General features: G+C 42.6%; 1 pseudogene; it reads right to left on the reverse strand.

Moving 5' to 3' along the window:
- Positions 1-12,875: 12,875 nt before the first annotated feature.
- On the reverse strand, positions 12,876-13,334 carry LOC110311930 (small ribosomal subunit protein uS13 pseudogene; annotated as a pseudogene).
- Positions 13,335-23,058: the final 9,724 nt, after the last annotated feature.

A 23,058-nucleotide genomic window follows, 5' to 3' on the forward strand; every position in this document is an offset into this window, starting at 1 on the left:
ACTATGCAGTATAGGAGAAAGAAGCTTAGCTACAGAGAAATAAATGAGGGGAGGAGGGACGGGGGAGAGGGAGGATAGGGGAGGAGGAGGGAAGGGGAGAAAGGAAGAGAGGGAGGGAAGGGAGAGGAAGGATAAGGGAGTTCTCCTTGATTTCTGAAAGCTTTCCATGTTTCTCCTCAAGAGTCCTTTGACACACAGTTCCTAGATTTTTACACAATTTCTCTTTTGAGCTTGGACTGAGTTTCTTATTTGCATCCAATGACATAGGGCCAGGAACTGTTCTGTGCCTGTGCCCAGGGATCAGCCTGAGGTCTTCTGAGGTCTAGTCATGCAAAAATATTTGTTAATGGATCAACAAAGGCACTATTATTAGGCTGTCACAGGATAAAATAAAAAACTGTCATTTCCCATTTATTTATTAGCCTTAAATTACCCAGCTTAGAAACCTCTGTGAAACTTTCCATTTCATCACTGGCTTACAGAAGCCATTTATTCATTCAGCAAATATTTATTCAGCATCTCATATGTACCAGACATATGACAATGAAAAAAATATCAATAATATTATTGAAGTACCTAAAAGGTATTATTTTATTTAATCCTCAGGGCACTTTATAAAACATCACTGATCAAGCTGATCTATAGGAAAGTTAGGTGCAAGAGAAGCTAACGTGTTCAAAGCACAGCTCTTAGACAGTCTAACAAGGAGCAGACCCAGAGCCCATGTAGACAAGAGGAACAATCCCGATGACCGTTTTCCTGCTGGCTCTGAGACATTTGGGGCACAGGTTGTTCACAGGACCTTTTGCTTGAATGTTCACGGTCTTGTGGAAAAATTCTTGCCTTGGGAAGTGAGTCACTGAGTTTGTCTTATGACAGAGAGTCTGGCTGTTAACAGGAAACATGAGGAAATGTCTTAGCCATCGTTCAACTGGACAAGTTCTGAGGTCTTAGGTTCCTTGTAGTAGAATACAAGGACAATCCAGGGAGTGTCTTGCAGAGGGAGCTTGTTTAAACCAGCTGAAGGAGGCTGAGCCAGTGTTAAGGTTTCTTTACTTTAAAATAATCAACAAAATGTTTTAAATTATACATTGCATAAAATGTAAAAGTAAGAATTAAAAATAAAATACAGCTTCCTTACCACAGAGAAAGTGAATCTGAAGTGGAGAGGATGCAGGTTAAATGTGGCACCATTAAAGCTGCTGCATGGGAAGGGTGACGCTGATTTACACTGGAGCTCCAGGTTAGCCAGGGCTGCGGAGCGAGCGAGAGATTTGCTGAAAAGAAAGCAAGCAAAAGTACCTGATGGGTGGGATAGTGCGATCAACAGTTAGCCTTACCTGGGTACAAAACCACAGCCGACGAGAGGGGTTCACTCCAGACCTAAGATCAAGCAGCCAAGTTAGAATAGACTGCTCTGAATTAGAGTCTACAGTACGGGAAGCTTATGAACTCCACTTATTACAGTTCTTTTCTTAGAAGGGCCTGACCGAATGTGCAAACAGTTCAGAAAAGTCATTTGCAATAGGGCTGGGGATGTAGCTCAGTTAGCAAAGTGCTTGCCTAACACACAGGAGGTGCTGGGTTCAAGTCCCAGCACTCATAAACTAAACACCAGTGAACTCAGCACTTGGGAAATGGAGACAGGAGGGAGGAAGTTAAAGGTCCTTAAACACAGGAAGTTCAAAATCTGAGCCAACCTGGGCTATATGAGATTCAGTCTCCAAAAAAAAAAAAAAAAAAAAAAAGTTTGCTATGTGTAGCAAAAAGGTATGTAGTCCACACCTTTACTCCCAGTGTTCAGGAGGCAGAGGATCTCTGTGAGTTCTAGACCAGCATGGTCTACTTAGAGAGTTCTAGTCCAGCCAAGGGACAGAGTGAGAGTGATCAGAGAAGAACGTGTGTAGGAGACTGTAGACCTTGATTCTTGACCTTCCTAATGTTTTACTGTATTTCCTCCTCTTGTGATGATCCCTAAGCACAGTATCGTTTTCATTGCTACTTCTTAACTGTAATTTTAAGGTTATGACTCATACCGTAAATATCCAATGTGCACAATATCTGCGATATTAGAGACCCTCAAAAGAAAAGATAGGTATGACTACAAAATAAAAAAAAAAAAAAAGTAGCTTTATTGCCTTTAAAAACTGGCCAAACAAGACTTGCTTAATGATGACACTGACTGACATACCACGAGGATAAGGGAATGTCACAGGGCCCCACCCCTAGGTGAGGAGCTCCTAGCATCAGTGGCTGCTGAGAGAAGGCAAACAAGTCGTCTCCAGGGGCACGCTTCTGCTTAGGCTACCCAGTCCCAGTGGTCAGCCCTAAACACGTGTGCACAAGCAAAACTCTGTGAAGTGTTTTCCCCAAGTCCTGCTCCTGGAATGACAACTCTGAGGCTAATTATTTATTATTAAATGCCTAGGCCATAAACTTTGGCTCATTTCCTGGATAACTCATAATTTATTTATCCCATCCAAACTATTCTATGTCTTCCATTTGGTTAATTGCCTCTCCTTCAGTCCCTGATGGCTTCTTTCTTTGAGTCACTCAGCGTCTCCCTCTGAGTCTCTTTATTCTATCCTGCGTTCAGGTACCCTCTAGTTTATGTCCTTTCTTGGTGCTCTTGAATCTCTTTCTTATATACTCACTATTTCCCAGAATCTTCTGTCTTCCTGCCAATGTCCTGCGTCCTGCCTCAGCTCATCAGCCATAGGCTTTTTTATTGACAGGTGATACTTAGAAGAGATTCTCTTACATAACACTAAATGGTTCAGAGAGTCATCTCTCTGTCCGTTTGTCTGTCTGTCTGTGTGCATGCATCTCTCTTTCTATGTCTCTCTCTGTGTGTGAGAGAGAGTGAGAAAGAGATTAATTATAGAAGACAAGGTTATGAACTTGAGAGGGGAGCATATCTGAGCAGTTGGAGGTGGGATAGAGGGAGTGCAGAGAATGTAAATATCCCGAGCACGGATGAAGCTGTCAAAAATAAAAAATACTTAAACACTGTCTGAAATGATAAGGCATCCAGTAAACCTGAAGTTATTTGCAATAAATGTGACAAGTTCAAGTCCCAGACATATAAAGAGGCCAAACACATGATAATAAGCCAAAACACATGATAATAAGCCCAAACACATGATAATAAACCCCCCTCGTGGGCAAGGGTAGAAGGAGGCAAGTCACACAGAGGAGAGAGCCACTGGAGTGTGCACTGAGATCATGCATTTCTTAATAAGTAAAGATTGAAATAACAAAGACACACATTTTACCTTTACCGTTTTCCACTATGCAATTAATTAAAGAGTCTAAAGTAGCAATATTTAATGCAGGCATGGGGCATGAGTTTGGATTCTCACCAAGGCTATTTTTATTAGTTTACAACTTTTTGAAAGTAAATTAGTCTAAGTTTTATCGGAGACATGAAAAATGGCCATACATTTTGTCTAATAATTAGATTCTTGCGACTGCCCAGGAAGAGAATAATCCTAACTGTAAGAAGATTATCTCGGTATTTAGTAGTATAATTTAGGAGGCAGAAGCTGGAAATGAGCTATTCTGTAATGGAACACTAGAATTATAACATCATTGCATGGCAGCACAAGATACTGCATATTCATGAACAGTGATACCCACGAGGAACTTTTAATCACCTGTGAAATTACGTGAAGTACAGAGCTGTGGGCTATGATTTATAAGTCCACATAAAATATGCCATAGCGAAAGACTAGTGAGCCCAGTAACCCCAGCATTCAGGAATTAGAGGAAATTACTGTGCTGGCTTTCTCTTACCATAACAAATAATGGAGATAACCAGCGTAAAGAGTAAAGCTTTGACAGTTTTGGAAGCCAGTTGCTTTGGTTGGCTCGTGACAGGGCAGCAAGCTGTGGTGGCAGTGTGTGGGGAAAGCTACTCCATGGTATCAGGGAAGCAAGACAGCACAGGCTAAGTCCCAGCGCCCCTTAGAGAACATCCCATGGTGCTCTTCTCTACCTTCCACCTCTTAAGAATTTCAAGACTACCAGTAGTGCTACAGGCAGGGCACCAAGTCTTGTACACTTGGCCTTGGAGGGACATTCAAGAGCTAACCTTAGAGTTGGGCATTGTAGTGCATACTTATAAACACAGTGCCTGAGAGGCAGAGGCAGGCAGAGCTCTGTGAGTTCAAGATCAGCCTGGTCTACTACGTAGTGAACTCCAGAACAGCTAAAACTACACAGTGAGACCTGTTGGCTTGGGTTTTTCTAAACTTACTTTATTTAGGGTTCTAGAATGCTTCAACCTCTCTTCTAGTCCACTGACCAGAGGTAGGGGAAGAAGAAGGCTTATAGGAAAAGCAATTTGTGGACCTGTTTAGAAGTAGTTCTTTGGAAGTGAATCTACTCTTTGTTGTTAGGACACCAGCAGTCCAGTCCAATGGCAAACACCAAACATGGATTGTCTAGCAGCAGATCAACCCAGTGGAAAAGCAGGTTGTGGTTGAATTGTCATGAGTCAGCAGATGTGGCAAGAATCAGCCAGACTACCATGAGAAGTTCTTTGTTGAGTTTCCCTCTAGGAAGAGAAGACCAGTGAAGACCAGCAAATGTTGCAGGCTGTAGCAATGCAAGAGTGTCCTTTCACACTGTCCTAGTTATATTCTTTCCAAAAGCCGTGCATCCTCTCAAGTGTCTGTGCCAGCAAAACATCACATGACTTCTCAGGTGTGTTTCAGCAAAACATCCTCTCACAAGACAGCTTCCCAAAGAACATCACATGACATCACTAGGTTGTTAAAGAAACCAGAAATTCCCACTTAAGAGATCCTGTCTCAAAGAATAAACAGACAGGGGAGGGGATAGGGGATTTTCAGAGGGAAAACTAGGAAAGGGGATAACACTTGAAATGTAAATAAAGAAACTATCTAATAAAAATATATAATAAGAATAATCTAAACTTAGCATCAAATACTAAAAGAACATAGTTGTCTTTTGGTGGAAAACTTATTTTGGGTTGTATTAGTAGTCATTTACTTAGTTTTTGTTTTTTGAGGCAGGATTTTTCTATCTTGCCAAGTTGGCCTCAGACTCTCTGTAGTCCAGCTGTACCTGAATTCCGGACTCTCCTGTTTCAGCTTCCTGAGGGCTGGGATTACAGTTGATACCACTGTGCCTGGCTTTGTGGAAAAATTAACACTTCAGGTTTTTTTTTTTTAAATGTTTTTAGATTATTAATATTCTACTGCAAAGAACATAAACTTTAATTATGTTGCACAGAAATAGGAATTCATTGTTCAATAAATAAATTACAGGGCTAGATCATCCACCCATCTATCTGTCTGCCTATCTATCTATCTATCTATCTATCTATCTATCTATCTATCTATCTATCTATCTATCTATCTACCTATCTACCTACCTATCTATCTATCTATCTATCTACCTGTCTGTCTGTCTGTCTGTCTGTCCATCTATCTATCTATCTCTCGCAGCAGGTGACTTCTTCTTTGGCTATATTTTATGAGCATATTTCTGAGCCTGCTGCCTGTGGAGGTCAGACAAGGGTGTTGGATCCTCTGAAACTGGAGTTGGATACAGTTATGAGCCAGGATGTAGGCACTCTGCAGGAATAACAAGTGCTCTTAACCCCTGAGCTATCTCTCTAGTTCCTGAACGTCTTTTGTAAGACCAGAGAAAAAGGCTATGAAAATATTTCAGTTTCTGTGTATTATTCCTTAAAAACATTTAAAATAATTTTAAACATGTATACAATGAAATGTATTATAGCTACCAGTCATTTCCCCCTCAACTGCCTTGTGCCCTCCCACAGTGTGTTCTTCCAAGTGTATATGATTAGGTTTTGTTTTGTTGTTGTTGTTGGGTTTTTTTTTTTTTTTTGATAAGTCCAGTTAATACTGCCTGTATATGTGTGGTGTGGAGCCTTTCACTGGAGTGGAAATCCTGTCAGTGGCCACACCTCCAGAAAGGAGTGATCCTTCCTCTTCCAGCCCATGCTGCCTCCTCAAAGGGTGGGGACTGGGGATCCCTTACTGGTCTACAATGAAGTTCTGAATAGCTTGATCCTGTATAGGCTTAATGCAGATAACCATAGCTGCTGTGAGCTCAAGCTCAGAAGACAGCCATCTCTCAGCAATCATCCCCATCCTCCGAGTCTTACGTGCTTCCTGCTTCCTTCTGCTATGTCCCTGAGCCTTGGTGGTGATGGGTGGATACAGACGTCCACTTAGAGCTGAGTACCCAGGCATGAATTCTCCCATCTCTCCATTGATGCCAACACTGCAGAAAGAAGACCAACACCGAGAAACAGCCCAGGTTCATGGGTATAAATGCAAATATTTAGAAGACAATTTGACAGCAAGGTCACTTAGCAAAATATCAATAGTAGGTTCTGCTCTAGTGTCTATGATTCTCCTGTCCATGGGATTTTGACCAGCATTTCAGTAGCAGATGTGAATTTCCCTCCTGTGAAGCAAGTTCCAAGTCCAATGAGAAACATGTCAGTGACTGCCATAACAGCCATGCCATTATTGCACCGGTGGTGCTTGCCTGGCAGGTTGGTTAATTGCAGCCTGCAGGTTCCAGTGAAGGGTAAGCTGCTCTTTCCCTGCATCTCCCAGCAGTGTGAAAGCTAGCCAGCAGGGAGGAAGAGGTCTAGTTGGTTTGAGATTGATTTCCCTATATCCTGCAGTCAAATTGTTTGGTATCTTCAGCAGTAGGGTCTTACCATGTAGTTATGGTGTGAAACCAAAGGCGAGGGTAATGGCAATAGAGAACACTGTTCTGCAGACCTCTGGGGCCTCCCTGACCAGTAACTCATGGAAATGTATCCCAGGCTTTTTATATGGTGATTTTCAATTAATAATCTATGCTGGTTAGATTTTGGTCAATGACAAAGCTGGGATTATCTGGGAAGACAAAACCTCACGTGAGAAAATACCTTCGTTAGGTTGGCCTGTAGGCAAGTCTGTGGGAGGAGCGTTTTCTCTATGAGGGATTAATGTGGGAGGGGCCCAGCGCACTGTGGGTGATGCCACTCTTGGACAGGTGGTTCTGGACTGTATGAGAAAGGTAGCTTAGCAAGCCAGGCAGAGCCAGCCAGTGAGCAGTGCTCCTCCCCAGTCTCTGCTTCAGTCCCTCTGGCTAGGTTCTTCCCTGCCCTGGCTTCCCTTCAGGAGGGACTATAAGATGTTACGTGAAATCAAGTTTTTCCTCACCAAATTGTTTTCCACTCTGGTACTGATCATGACAATAGAGAGAAAACCAAGACAATGACTTAATGTCTTTGGTGACCTTTAGGTAGCTTCTTTGGAATGTATGAGCAGACCCCTAGTTTCCACCAATCAAAGGGCTAAGAATGCTTTCAGCCTCTAAGGTCTCTAGCAGTTTCCCCTGCTGTGCTATGTGTTTGTTCAATGTATCCGTGCATCTATGGAATGTATCTGTGCATCTATGGAATGTATCCGTGCATCTATGGAATGTATCCGTGCATCTATGGAATGTATCCATCAGTATGTTTGAAGCTGTTACTTTACGATTCTTTGTCCAGTTGCTATAGAGGACCATGAAAATGCCACATCCCTGGAAAATGGTGTACCTCCAGTGAAGATGATGTAGAGTTGCTGATGTACTCTCCAAGAAGTCTTTGTCTATGTCCAGCTCTTGACGCTTTGCCCTCTGTTTTCCTCTGGTTGTTTCAGAGTTTCAGGTCTTACATTAAGGTCGCTGGTCACCTTTGAGCCCAGTTTTGCATATTCTGAGAGACTGGCCTATGGTGTCTGACTTTCTAAAGCTCCCAGTGCCACTTGTTGAGGACTTTGTGTTCTTTTCAGGTTTACATTTGGCACCTTTAGCAAGAACCACATAGCAGTAGCTGAATTGTCCTTGTTTTCCCTTGGTCTGGTTTTGTGTCTGTACCATGCCATTTTGTCACCGAAGTTCTATAATTAGAAGTCAGGTGTTGGCCGGGCAGTGGTGGTGCATGCCTTTAATCCCAGCACTTGGGAGGCAGAGGCAGGTGGATTTCTGAGTTCGAGGCCAGCCTGGTCTATAGAGTGAGTTCCAGGACAGCCAGGGCTACACAGAGAAACCCTGTCTCGAACCCCCCCCCCCCAAAAAAAAATAGTCAGGTGTTATTCCTTCAATGTGGCTTTTGTTCAGTATTTCTTTGACTATTTTGGGTCTTGTTTTTCCATATGAATGTCAGGATCAATACTCTTTATTTTTATGAAGAATGTCATTTAGATTTTGATGGGGATGGCATTAAGTTTGTAGATTGCATTGAATATTATGACCATTTTAACAGTATCACTTATGTTTACTAGTAAACATAACAGAACATTCTATCTCCCAGTGTTTTCATTATTATTGTGTGTGTGGTGCATGCTTGAGTAAGTGTTCATGTGTATGTGCGCCATTTGGAGTTTTGAGACAGGGCCTCTCATTGTCTCTGAAGTTCATACATCTGCCTAAGCTGGCGAGTTAGCTTTAGTGAACAGCATAGGAGAACAGCTCCTTCTTGTAGAAAGGCCATGTTCAGGGCTGGAGAGATGGCTCAGTGGTTAGGTAAGAGCACTGACTGCTCTTCCAGAGGTTCTGAATTCAATTTCCAGCAACCACATGGTGGCTCACAACCATCTGTAACGGGGTCTGATGCCCTTTTCTGGTGTGTCTGAAGACAGCACAGTAACAGTATACTAACATACATTAAATCAATCAATCAATCAATAAATCAATCAATCAATCTTAAAAAAAGAGAAAGGCCATGTTCCTACTGTTACCATAAAAAGAATAAGATATGATTTCCATTTATGAGGAGCGGATGTTCTAGGCCCCCACTCCAAGACAGTCAGGAAGTCTTTGCATCAGAGGTACCGCTTGAAGGAGGAGGCGTTTACTAAACTGAGATGAGCAAGAGATAGCACCCACTCACAGAAGACTGTGGGGGAGAAGTTAAAAGCGGAGATGGGCTGATAAGGCAAAATGAGAAGTTCAGGGCAGCCTGTGGAAAAAGTGTTACAGAAAAAGCCAAACAGAAAGGCAACTGAACTGGCAAGGTTCAACGCACCACATTTCAGTGCATATCTAGATATCAGTTTTTTGAGATAGAAAGCTAATAAACACTTTCTAAGCAGGAGCATCATAGGAGCACATGGGCACTGAGCTAAGGACACTTGCTGATATAACCGATGCTCAACTCTGACTATAAGTCAGAGTTGGTATTGTTTGTCATTGGACTGGCAATGAAGACAGAAGCAGAGGTAGGTGAGTTCAAGAGAAAAGACTATCTACATTAGAATGATAACACTGGCATGTGGGATTATAGGGTCCATTTCTCTGTCTCATCAGTTAAACTGCTGTTATTGTCAAGAGAAAGGGGGGGCTGTCATTGCATGCTAGGTGGCTATGAGTGACCCAGCCTCCACTCCAAAGAAAACAGACATGGGTTTGTCCTCTTCACTAGCCCGTCAAGTGAATCTTGAGAAACTGACATGCCTGTCAGTACAGGAAGGAACACGTTCTGTGCTGTCCTTGTCACTTGGCCAATCGAAGATAAAGGAAGATCACTTCCTCCTAGGAAGTCCACGGAAGTTCTTTGTCTCTTGCCTCTGCATTGAGGGGTACTGCCTTCAATGCACTTGTGGGTACCTTTGATTTTCATGTTGTATTTTGAGGTATTTTAATCTAGGGCTGTCTATATGTTGAAGGATAACATTATGGATAGTAGAGAGTAAGGTATTCAGCATTTATGTAACTTTGGGTCTTATGAAAATATCTTCTAAGGTTGAGGGATGTCTGTTGATGAAGAACTTTTGGGAGTTGATCACAAGTGATAAGCCCTTTCTCCTAATTATGTTATTTCTTATCCTTATTTTATGCTTGAGTCAATTACTGATTCCAAGAAAGAGACAGGAAGTGTGTGTGGCAGCGTCCCTTGGCCAGATAACCAGAGTCACCATTCCCCTTGTGCTCTGGTCACAGACGCTGGCTTCCTCTTTCATTGGGTAAACATCCTTTCCTTATCCCTGTTTTCCTTGAAGTCAGCACTTCCCTAATGTTTTCCTGTTCTGGAGAAAAGCCTTCCAGCAATCAAGTCAAATCAAACCAGAGAGGTTAGTAAGGATGGGCCATGGTGAGGAAATTTGAATTAGAAAATTTCTGAGTGCTTCTGGTCCTCAGCCTGCTATCTTTCCCTGCCCATAGGGCTGTCAGTGGAGACAGGACATCATTGAACAAGACTCTCCATGAAAGTAGCCACCCATAACCATATGGAAAAGGCAGTATTCTCCTCAAGTGAAAACAAACCTTAGGTCTAGAAATGCATGTTTCTTATCCAAGAATGCCTCTCATTAGTGTCCTGCTTTTCCCCAAATTAAAGGCTAAAACTGCCACAAAGTAAATGCCTGTTTGTTGCATTCTTATCTTTGGCAGCTTTTCTCTTAAGGACTTGACACCCTTCTGAAGAGAAGAGCAGTCCTAAATTTGATATCTGTTCTCGTTTATTTTGTTCTGCTATCGTAGAATCCCTGAGACTGGTTAGTTCATAGAAACACAAATTTATTTTTAACAGTTCTGATATCTGGAGAATCCAAGACCAATGTGCCAGTCAGGGTACATTGTTTTGTCAGGGTTTGGCCTCTGACTGTGGCGTGGTCCTTTGAATAGTGCATTCTCTAGATGGGAGGGCTGTTGTGCTTCAGCAGGTCAGATAGCTGAAGAGCAACACCCATACTTCCTCCCTCGCGACTTCTTTCTTTAGTGTCATGAATCAGTTCATGGGTATGGAACCCACAAGAGCCAAGGACTCCCATTAGGCCCCATCTCCAGACACTGCTGCGTCAGGGAGCAGATTCTCAGCTCCCTGACTTGCAGAACCATGCAGATTGCAGCATTGGCTTATTTTCTGAGATGTGTGGATTTTTCTCTTTAATTTAAATTTAATTATAAATTTTTATGTTTTGTTCTGAATGTTTCTGTTAAATTGTTCATATTGTTATTTGCTATAATTTGAGATTTAGCATAAAAATTGATGATGGACTCAATCTGCCTGAATCAATAAAAATGTTAGTAATTTCAGTAATTTCCCTCTACATTCCTATTTTTTTCTTGATTTCACTCCTTTTTCCATTTCTTGCCTCTGGCTAGGTTTGTATAACTACGTATGTAACCCTGGCTGATCTCATTCTGAGTGCTAGGATTACAAGTGTGGACCACCATGCCCATCCTTCATTCCTTCCCTTTTTCCCTCACCCTCCTTTTTTTCTCAGTATGTAGCCCGGGCTTGCTCTCTCTCTCTCTCTCTCTCTCTCTCTCTCTCTCTCTCTCTCTCTCTCTCTCTCTCTCCTTCCTCTCTTCCTTCCTTCTTCCTTCCTTCCTTCCTTCTTTCTCTTTCTTTCCTTCCCTTTCCCTTTCTTTCTTTCTTTCTTTCTTTCTTTCTTTCTTTCTTTCTTTCTTTCTTTCTTTCTTTCTTTCTTTCTTTCTTTCTTTCTTTCTTTCTTCCTTCCTTCCTTCCTTCCTTCCTTCCTTTCTTTCTTCCTTTCTTTTCTTTCTTTCTTTCTTTCTTTCTTTCTTTCTTTCTTTCTTTCTTTCTTTCTTTCTTTCTTTCTTTCTTTCTTTCTTTCTTTCTTTCCCTCAGCCTCTTGAGAGCTAGGATTATAGGAGGGAGCCACCATGCCTAGCTAACCAATCCTTTCCTTAAACCTATATTATACCGAACACTTGGGAGGCAGAGACAGGCCTGGTTTACAGAGTGAGTTCCAGGACTGCCAGGACTACACAGAGACACCCTGTCTTGAAAAAAAAAAAAACAATAAAAACCCCTATGTTATATTAAAACCTAAAACGTCTTATTTATCAGGGGATGCCCAAACAGATGATGGACATCTGTTTGGGCATCTCATACTAGTACAGATAAAAGGGATTCTGCTATTTTAAACCTTGGTTTTGCTTAGTGAGTTTTGAGACCTTCCAACTCATTCATTCCTATTTGTACTAAATGCACTCTGATCAAAGTGGTTACACATGCTGACGTAGACCTTGCTACATGCATAATGCACAAAGCCTGTCTGGATGTAGGCACAAAAGCGCTGTCTTGCAAGAAACTTCTAGAACATCAAGTATCTCCATGCTTGCCTTCCTCATGCCCTCTGTCTGTTCTCCAAGCTTCCCAGTTAGGAAATCCTGGACACTGTCCACTTCAAGCAGACTGAAGGAAAGGCTAGTGCAAATGCACTATTGAAGAACTTGTAGAGATTTTAGGGGAATTATCCTCAAGTCACTCAGTAATAAATCGGTCCACTAAAAGAATATTCTCTCCTTGTGGTCAAGTCTTGGGTCTCCCAATGAATGGCATAGCTGGAGGAATAGAGCCATTTTGGGGGACCCTGAATGGATTCCAGACATCAACCACTCAAAATTGCATACCTTTGAACCTTGATTGGATTATAACCGAGTCCTGGTTCTTCCCTCTTGGAATAAAAAAGTACTTAATTTATTTTTAATTTTTCAGAAGCTCATGGTCAAGAGACTGGGATTTTATAGAGACTTTGATTGTTCTAGAAAAACTTCAGCAGTTTAAAAAGTCAAATATTTTAAAGAAATTGACTTTTTAAATGTTTGAATTTTTAAAGACCATGAGGGGCTGGCCAGATGGCTCAGTGGGTAAGAGCACCCGACTGCTCTTCCGAAGGTCCAGAGTTCAAATCCCAGCAACCATATGGTGGCTCACAACCATCCGTAACGAGATCTGGCGCCCTCTTCTGGAGTGTCTAAAGACAGCTACAGTGTACTTACATATAATAAATAAATAAATATTAAAAAAATAAAGACCATGAGAATTTTTTTTAACTATTTATTAACAGCAAAGGCCCAGAGACTCATTCCTTCTTGGATACACCCATAGTATGGCCCCTGCGGCCAGTGGTCTTGGTGTGCTGACCGCAGACAAGAAGACCCCAAAAGTGGCGCAGCCTTCTATGGGCTCGAATTTTCTTCAGCCGCTCCATGTCCTCACGCAGCTTGTTGTTTAGACCGTTGGCCAGAACCTGGCTGTACTCCCCATCCTTCACATACTTCTGTCTGTTCAGGAACCAGTCTGAAATCTTGTACTGTCGCGGGTTCTGCATGATGGTGATCACTCGCTCCACCTCATCCTCCGTGCGTTCTCCAGCCCTCTTGGTGAGGTCGATGTCTGCTTTCCTCAACACCACATGAGCATAGCTCTGCCCCACGACCTTAATGGCAGTGATAGTGAAGCCTATTTTCTGTCGCCCATCGATGTTGGTGTTGAGTACTCACAAAATGTGCTGGAACTTCTCAGAGATCACTAGAGACATGACAGTGGCACAGACGGCGGCGTGTAGACCATGAGAATTTTTAAGAGAGGTGGCACATCAACATGGTTTCCAGATGGAGCACAGACCACAGGCATCAACATGAAGCCCTGTGGCAGCATGGATCATGGACATGAACAAAGCCTTTGGGGGCAGCACAGACCACAGACATCCACACAGAGCACAGACATCAACACACCCTAGGGCGGCAACACAGACCACGGGCACCAGCACCTCCCCTGGCTGTAGCACAGACTATGAACATCAGCATGACCTCCAGCAGCAGCATGGAGGATGGAGGTCTTTTGAGGCGTTCCAATTCAGAAAAACGAACTGTTCTCCATCTTGAACATGCTGTTATTGCTCAGAGCCAGGGCTATTATACAGCCGCACATCATGTTCAGGGTCAGAGCCTGTGTGAGCTCCAGGCACATCACAACCTTCTTGCAAACCTGTCACAGCTGGTGTGTCTCTAGTTCCACCTCTCTCTACCACACATGCGCTGCTCCGGTCCTCCTCCTTCCCCACTTCTCCATTTGTTGGTTGAAGTGACTTGCAAACTGCAGGGTGTCCCACAATATACTTTTTGCCCAAACAGCTTTACATACAAATACTTATCGCAATGAGTCATTGGTCTGGTTCAAGGTTTCTGGTTTCGCCCAGAGTCAGGGCGATCTTGCAGCCTACCCTCAGTCATCCTGTAAGACATTTATGCTTACAGCCTGTGGGCAGTGCCTCTCATTCTCCCAGCAGGGCAAGCCTCACCTCACCTCCCAAGCCCTTCACAAGATCTCAGTTTTACCTTTCCTGAACACACTTGGGGCTCTTCTTCTCTATCTTTCTTTCCAGTCTCTTGAGTCCACTTCTAAAACACATCTTCCCATAAGACCTGACTTTTTTTTTCCAGTTGTTCTGGAGATACTGCAGCTCTGTGGATGCCTCCACTGCCACATCTCCCCTCCGAGACTCCATAGGTTTCTCAGGCTCCTTGGAGCTACTCCAAGGTCCCATGGATGCCATCAGCCACCACCATCTTGCCTCCAACCCTAAAAGTGTTTTAGAGGTAGGAAATTTTTATGTGTTTCTCCTCAGCGCTGTGGCTTGAACCTAGGAACCTTTGCATGATAGCCAAGCACTAACCCAAGCCCCTCTAATTTTACCTATCAGTCTGTACCTCCAGGCTTTTACCAATACAATTTTGAGTGGTTGATGTCTGGAATCCATTCAGGGTCCCCCAAAATGGCTCTATTCCTCCAGCTATGCCATTCATAGACTGGCCAGCTTAAGCCCAGGTCAGGTCCACTCCACAGCTATGGTCTCCACTGTATCTGTGCTACACTCTAACCAATCACCTGTCCTGGGCTCTCTTCAGGGACTCTGATCCTGATACCTGGTGGCGAGCATTTCTCCATGGCTCCTCCAATACTAGGGCTTGTACTTTAACCAAGGCTGTATATTCACTTATGGTCTCTCCTGGCCTTTCGTGCTTTAAATCTCAGCTGCTTTCTATGACTCTTTCATGCCTGGGAAGCTCTTATACATTACCAGATTGTCAGTGCCCCAGAAGCAGTTCTTAGCATTGTTAGCCCTTGAAGGTCAGGTCAAATCAAATCAAATGTTCAAGAAGATATCACATCACACCGACAGTGGTGATTATATCTTACAACTCAGGCATTAGCAAATTTTGGTGGAAGTATCACAAAATTCATAGTGTTACCAGGATACTGATGCAGTTATCTTGGAAGATGATGTACTTACTTAAAAGGGTAGACATTGTTATCACTCCTAGATATACGTCCTAGATATAAAATCAAAAGAAAGGAAAATACGGGTAAACACCAAACTTGTATACATCTGTTCATGGTAGCATTGTTGGCAAGCTACTGTGTTTACAGGCAAAAAAAGTGAAAAAAAAATCCAGTGTCCTTCAATTAATGAATGGGTAAAGAAAGTTTATTATGAGCACATAATATAATATTAAATAATCAAAAGGAATGTGGTGAGGTGACCATCTATACTGTAGCATGCACAAATATTGAAAGTAGGACGCGAAGCAAAAGAAACCAGTCACAGAACATCTCAGTGTGACTTCATGTGAGACATGTGGCCCAATGTGATCCACAGCAACAGAAAACAGCAGCCGAGGGTGGAGGAAACAAGTGGCAGCTGCTTGTGGCACCCAGTTCCTCCAGGGGTGATAAAAAGGGCTCTGAAATGTACTGTAGTGGAGGGCCAGGTCACATGGCTGGATTGCATGTTGCTGCATTTAGAAAACTGTGCTGAGAGAGAAAGCCATGAAAACAATATGGTCTGTGCTTCAGAAAACCACAACCCCAGTATCTTAATCTTCTATATTGCTACTAAAAATTCCTGGCTAGCTTTAGTTTCCATGCAAAAAGGACGGGGAGACAGCAGAGGATGCAGAAGATCAATAGATGAGAACATGTGGAAGAACACATGGAAGAAAACCAGGAGGACTGCAGACAAGAGTATCATGGTGATGAATCAGAGTATCAGAGGCCAGGATCAGCACCAGCTCAGCTACTGAGCACGTCATTGTACATAGTTATACAGACTTGAACGGACAGCTTAGGAGCTCCACCCAGGTTAGGCATTCTCAAGCTAAGACTTTTCATTTCCTGGGAGGGCTCCTTACAGTATATTACTGCTTTCTCCCTAACAGGTTCTAGTTTAACAGGTTGCGATGGTACCAAAGTTTTCTGTATTTCTAAATGTCTATGCTGTGGTTTTTGAGAACTGCTTTGCAAACCACCATCTGGGTCTTTGAAGGCACAGCTTCCTCTTGTTGGGTTAAAATAAAATCTTCTAAGGAAGAGGAAAAGGGAGGGTAGGGTGGGTGGAGAGATGGCCCAGAATCTAAAACCACTGACTGCTCTTCCAGAGAACTAGGGTTCAATTCCCTGTACCCACATGGCAGCTCACAACTGTCCCTAACTTTGGTTCCAGGGTATCCAACATCTTCATACAGACAGATATGCAGGCAAAACACCAATACCTATAAAATAAAAAAAAATTTTTTTAAAAAGAAGAAAAAGAGGAAGGGGAGGTGAGATGGGTGTGAGGGGAAGGGAAGAGGGAAGGAAGGGAGGGGAGAGCTGTCAGAAGGAGGGGGAGGAGAGTCGAGGTTAGTAAAGTAACTCCTCTTGTAAAATTCTGTTTAAGATTTCTGTAAAAAATGTCCTGTCTTGTGTGTGTGTGTGCTGTTAAGTAAATGCAGAGCAAAGCCCTTTGTTAGGGATAGGCTCAGTCACAGACACACAACTGCACACATGGGCACAGACAGACATGAGACAGATAGAGGCACACACACAGGCAACAGGGATGGACAGATCAAGACACAAACAACAGGCAGGCAAGTTACAGACCAGTGACTGCAAACTGCAGACAGATGGGAAGCACAGAAGTGGACTCAGCTCTTGGTCAAACTCCTCCAAGGGGAAGTTGCTTTATTTTCATTCCCGAGTGTGTTTATTGATGCAAGTGTGGATATGGGTTTAGGGCTGAGCACTTGGTATTAGATAACCCATCAGGACACTCATCCCTGGAGAACACTGAGTTTTTCCTTCTCTCACTAGTCATTAATTTCCTGTGGCTGTGAAATTTCCCCCAGCAGGTTGGTGTGCCAGCTGATGTCACTGTTCAGGTCTTGTGTAGGTGGTCTTATTGCTGAGATTTTATGAGGGCAGCTTCCCTGTCATACATAGAAGACACAACCTTGCAGCAGATATCCCTGAGTGTTAGGTATAGGAGTTTTGTTGTAGACGTATCAACTGGGGGTCGACGCCCCACAGTCAATTTTTCAGTAATAGAGACTTACTTTAAACTCTGGGAGCCAACTAAGGGCAACACAATACCTACATTGTTTTGGACCAACATTCCATACCCATTTTCTTAGGTTTCCCAGAGACATGTCATCCCAAAGTTAGCAGGAAGTAGCTAAAGATCATGACAACCCTATTCTTGCTCCACCATCACCTTTTTCTAATTTTTCCCTTTTTAATTAAACCAAATGTTTAATTGAATTAATTAATTTAATATTGGCATTTAGTCTAGGCTCTGAAACACAGTTACCTGGCAACAGCCAGATGTACCTGACTCACTGTAAAGGGGGCTGCTCGCTCCCTCCTCACTCTCTTGTTCCCTTCTCTTCTCATTTTGCTCCTGCTCCTTACCCATTCTCTTCCCACTCTCCTGCTCCCTCTCTCTCCAGGTGCTCATGACTAGCCTCTCCTCCTCCTCCTCCTCCTCTTCCTCTTCCTCCTCCTCCTCCTCTTCCTCTTCCTCCTCCTCCTGCTCTTCTTCTTCTCTCTTTCCCCCTTTCTCTGTCTCTACCCCCTCAGCTTCCCTCCCCAGGCCCTGAATAAACTCTAGTCTATACTATACCATCATTGGGGCTGGTACTTCAGGCACCATACCATGCCTATGCCAAACATATCCCTTGACACTTTTTATAAAACACAAGACTTAATGGTATTCTATTTTCCTTTTCTGGAATCCTCATAACCAGCTTTGACACAGGACTGGCTAATTTTCCTGAAGCTCTGGGAACTATAAGTTTGACAGCAGGCTTTTGATAGGATGGATGGATTTTTCTGAGGACCCCTAGAGAATCTATTCTGTATCTTCTTCCTTATGTTGTGGACATCTGATTTCTTCTTGTGTTCATATTGAATTCCTTCAGTACATATCTGCATCCAAATTTTCTTCTCTTATATGGAGTTTTTCTGGATTGAGGCCCACTCCAGTGGTTTGGTTTTAACTTTCTGAAGTAGTATGGGGTTGGGACTTTTACAAATAAATTTGGAGGCAGAGTGGGGGGGGCAGCAAATAATTTGATGTACGTGTCCTCTGAAGAGAAGCTTTTAATTTTGATGAAATCCAATTTTGCTGTTGTCATTTGAATTTTTAGTGTCATATTTAAGACATCATTGTTGACTTGATGATCATAAGATTTATCCTGTGGCTTCTTTTAATCGTTTTAAATCATTTTTGCTGTACTGTTTAGGCTTTGTTCTATTTTCATTTGTGTGTGATATAAGATATCTCTGGATAAAAATTCCTGAAAATAAGCTATGTCATGCTGTTAACAAAAAACTCCTGGAAGGAATTTCTGTGTCTGTAGAAACTGATGGGCTGATGGGAATTTCAGTACAGTGCAGAGATGGGAATTTTATAGCTTCAGACGCTAGTTACTTTACCTTGAGTTAGTCTTAGCTTTCTGGAACAGCCATTCCTTGCCCTACTCTTATGCCTGAACTAACATCTTGTAAAAATTAAAAAAAAAAAAACAAAAACCTCTTAGAAGTTATTAATGTAGCAGGACATTAGTTTCTACCAATCTAAGAGCTCAGAAAGCCATCAGAGAGCATCTTGGGACTATAGAGTAGGTCCTCATCTCGTGTCCCTGCCTCTCCTGTGTACCCACCAATTCTAAACTTGGCTTGATTTGTAACTTTCTTTGTTCTGTAAAACTATTAAAGACTCTGTGAAGCTGCTTCTGTGTTGGAACACAGAACAAGGGATTTGGAGTAAGCTAAATCTTCGTTCCTAGACTGATGCCACACAAATGATTTCAGAACAAACTATTTCTTGTTCCCTTTAAGATGAGAGCTGTGATTTGTATCTCAACAGTTACAACACCCTACACAAAGCCTGAGAAGATCTTTCCACTAGAGGAATCATCTAAATAAAGCCAGGACCATGGACCCATGGAGTCCAGAGCAAAATTTGTTGTTTTTGTCCCCCAGGTTGACTGTTGGTGAGCTCTGTCTGGGGCTCTGGACCTCCTTAGGTTTGGTCTTTGGTCCATTTTGTTGATTCTCATCTGGGTAAAAGGATCCCTTATTGATAACCTTTTTTGGTTTGCTTTTCAAAGTATTTGGTTTAAGTCATCTAATTTATTTGTTTGCTTTGAAAGAATTTTGGCCTAAACATTTGCTTTGTTTGCTTGCTTGCTTTCAGATCTCTAAAGGCATTTTGGATTCTGGATGTTTAACTTATTTTCAATATTTTGTTTGCTTTGGACCTTTGAAGGTGTTTTGGCTTTTGTTTTGTCCTGGTTTTTTGATGTTTTTGTAGTGTTTTGATTTGTTATCAGTTGACCTTTTCCTCCTGACTGCCATAGAGTGCATGGTGCTCAGTTTCCTGCTGTGTTTCCTGTGACCTTGTCCAGCCTTTAGTTTAGGAATCTTACGAGCAACCAGTGTAAAGACACTGAAGAGGCGCTTGTTCTGGTAATCCCAACAGCTGAGAATAAGAGCAGCATCACAATTTTCAACCAAATTTGAAGCTTTAATCAAATACTGGCCCAGATGATGGTCTCTGGCCAGGTCCATTCCAAGGTTTCCAGAAAATGGCCACAAGGCACATTGGCTAGGTGCTTATAAAGGCAAACCCACGAGGCTACATACTTCCCACCTTTGTCAATCATGGCAAGCATACATCCTAACTTACTTCCTGCCTGCCTACTTCCCAGCTCTGTTTGACCAAGCACCTTCAGTGCAGTTGAATCAACCAAACTTGTTTAGGAAGTGAAACATGTAGCTTGTTACCTTATATGAACAACAGCCTCCAGCATTTCAGGAAGTATTTGTTCTTAGGCAAAAGGCTAAAGGCATATTTGGTTTACAACTCTCTAAGGCAGAAGAATTAAAACTTAAAACTTATCTTTGGCTCTCACAGTTCCTTCCCATGTATAAGTGTGGAGATGTCAGGGGAACACTCTCATGATATGCACTGGCCTCATAGGGAAGCCAAACAAATATACCCCATGCCTGGATCAGAGAAACTTTACTGGCTTGCTTGGGGAGGCACAAATAAGGTCACACAATGTCTTGAGTCCCCTTGTGTTTTCATAAACATTCAGGAAAACTTGGAGACTCAGAATGATCAGATGATCTGAGGGTAAAAGTAGAGAAAGTTGGGATCCAAAAAGTAGCTGGCCCCAAATTGACTGAAATCACTACACATTCCCAAGGTAGCATAGGCAACTTTTCAGGAGAATAGAAACACACACACACACACACACACACACACACACACACACGATCTTTAAAGTGTTTGGATTTGTTATCAGTTGATCTTTTTCTCCTGACAGTCCTCAAATGCATGATTCTGTGTCTTCCTTCTATTTTTCCTGTGACCTTGTCAAGCCGTTAGCCTAGGAATGTTATGAGCACCCAGTGATAAAGCCATATATATGGACCAGGTTTCCATATGTAGGAAATGCTTTGAGATAAACTGCTGGCTTTTTGTGTGATAATCATTAACTTGCAAATATTTGAAAAAATGGGCACTCTCCAAACTTGTTTGTTAACAAACTCCTGGGCAATAGAGTTTTTGGTTTGCTTTGTTTTGAAATTATGAATAGGAATTCTCCTTTAATTGAAGTATAAAATATCTGTTAACAACAACAACAACAACAACAAACACAAAAGGCCCAAAAATATTGGTAATGCATATTAAATAAGAACTGTTAAAGAAAACTACATGTGGCTGGAGAACTCAGACACCTGCATGCCTCTATCTCCTGAGTTCTGCCATTCAAGGCATGTACTACCATGACTGAACCCAAGCCTTTCTTTACTTGGCACTTGAGCTGTATCAAGCTGGACTTAAACTCAGAGGTCTGCTTGCCTCTGTCTCTTGAGATTAAAGGCATGTACCAGCATCCTTGGGCCTAAGGTTTTCGTGACTACTCTGCCTCAACATCCGAATCAACAGTCCATGTCTTCCAGCCTCAAGATCTGGGTCATCACAGGTGCTCTCCATTTTCTGGATTGTAGTTCATTCCAGATTAAAAGTTCAAATGAAAGCAATAATCAAGTAATAATAACGCCTAACATGATATAACTTTTCCTTGTTCAACTATAAACACATAAACAATGTTTAGCTGGGTGGCATCTTTCCCAGAGGTCACCATTTCCTTAATCTGTTTACCTCCTCAAACACAGGATTTAGCTTCATTACATTTCCTGGTATCCTTTAATACTTCAGTCATACATATAAAAATTTTTTTCTCTGCTTCTTACACTTGATCAAAATTCTCTTCATGAGAATAATCCAGAGGACAAAGTCTGTCCTGTGCATTTCTGAGACTTCCTTTGCCAATGCAATTTTTCTGAGTATCTTCATGTTAGCCTCAGGCAGACTCTTAAGACAAGGGCAAAAAGCAACAACGTTCTTCACCAAAAATATCATAAGAATGATCATAAGAGTTCAAATTACTCTCAGCTCCAATGTCTTCTCTGTCCCTACTGAGAGACCTAAGCAGACACACAGAAACATACACTTAAACGAAGGATCAGGTCCCAGGGTGAAACACATCTGGTCAGTTGCAGCTGCTCGGAGTCACCAGTCCCATTGCATTCCTTTCCTCACTCAGGAGATAACATTTAGATAACAATTTCCAAGCAACCCTAGCAAGTCCCCCCGCCCCCCAAAAGGCCACTGGGAGCCACGTAGCACTGTTCCTGGAAACACCACAAAGGGTGCTAATCGTTCCTCTTCCATCACACCTGTTAATAAATGACCAGATGGTCTCCAGAACCGTTTGTGGCCTTAGAATCTAAAACAGACCAATCATTTTAAAAATCAACTTCCCCATAGACTTCTTCCCCAATCATGTAATGCCAAGGCTTGGAAAACCCCTGCTAGTGGTAGTTTCCTTTAAAAACCCCTTCCTCTAGGTCTCGTGGTCACCCTCCTAACCTGCTGCATCAGGGAGGGTTTGTGTCCCAAGCTCGAGTTTGTGATGAATAAACCCTTCTGTGAATTTCAACAGAGTTGAGTCCTGGTGGTCTTCGGGGTCTTAAAGCATTCCACTGCTTCCCAAATCCAAAGTCCCCAAATACACATTCTTCCAAACAAAATCATAGGTTTATCACAGCAATACTCCAGGTCTTGGTACCAACTTCTATCTTAGGGTTTTATTGCTGTGAAGAGATACCATGACTAAGGCAACTCTTTTTTTTTTTTGTTTGTTTGTCTTTGTTTGGTTTGGGTTTTTTGGTTTTTCAAGACAGGGTTTCTCTGTATAGCCCTGGCTGTCCTGGAACTCACTTTATAGACCAGGCTGGCCTCGAACTCAGAAATCCACCTGCCTCTGCCTCCCAAGTGCTGGGATTAAAGGCATGAGCCACCATGCCTGGTGACTAAGCAACTCTTAAAAAGAACAACATTTAATTGGGGATGGCTTACAGGTTCTGAGGTTCAGTCCATTATCATCATAACAGGAAGCATGGCAGTGTCCAAGCAGGCATGGCATTGGAGGAGACTAACTCTTCCATAGTGGGCAGAGCTTTAAAACCCACCTCCACAGGGGCACACTTGCTCCAACAAAGTCACACCTCCTAACAGTGCCACCCCCTCTGGGTCAAGCATATACAAACCACCACAGTCCATAGACTCATGTGTTTGAACAAGTCTATGGGGGTCAGAGAGTGGAATGTGGTGGTTTGAATATACTTGGCACAGAGAGTGGCACTCTTAGGAGGTATGGTCTTGGTGGAGTAGATGTGGCCTTGTTTGAGGAAGTGTGTCATTGTTGGGGTATTCTTTGAGACCCTCCTCCAAGTTGTCTGGAAGACAGTCTTTTCCTGACTGCCTTTGGATCAAGACGTAGAACTCTCAGCTCCTCCAGCCCCATGTCAGCCTGGACACTGCCATGCTTCCCACCATGATGATACTGGACTGAACCTCTGAACCT

Source organism: Mus caroli, unplaced genomic scaffold (genome assembly GCF_978045245.1).
Source record: "Mus caroli unplaced genomic scaffold, Mus_caroli_1 scaffold_17, whole genome shotgun sequence".
In the NCBI taxonomy this organism is placed as follows: Eukaryota; Metazoa; Chordata; class Mammalia; order Rodentia; family Muridae; genus Mus; species Mus caroli.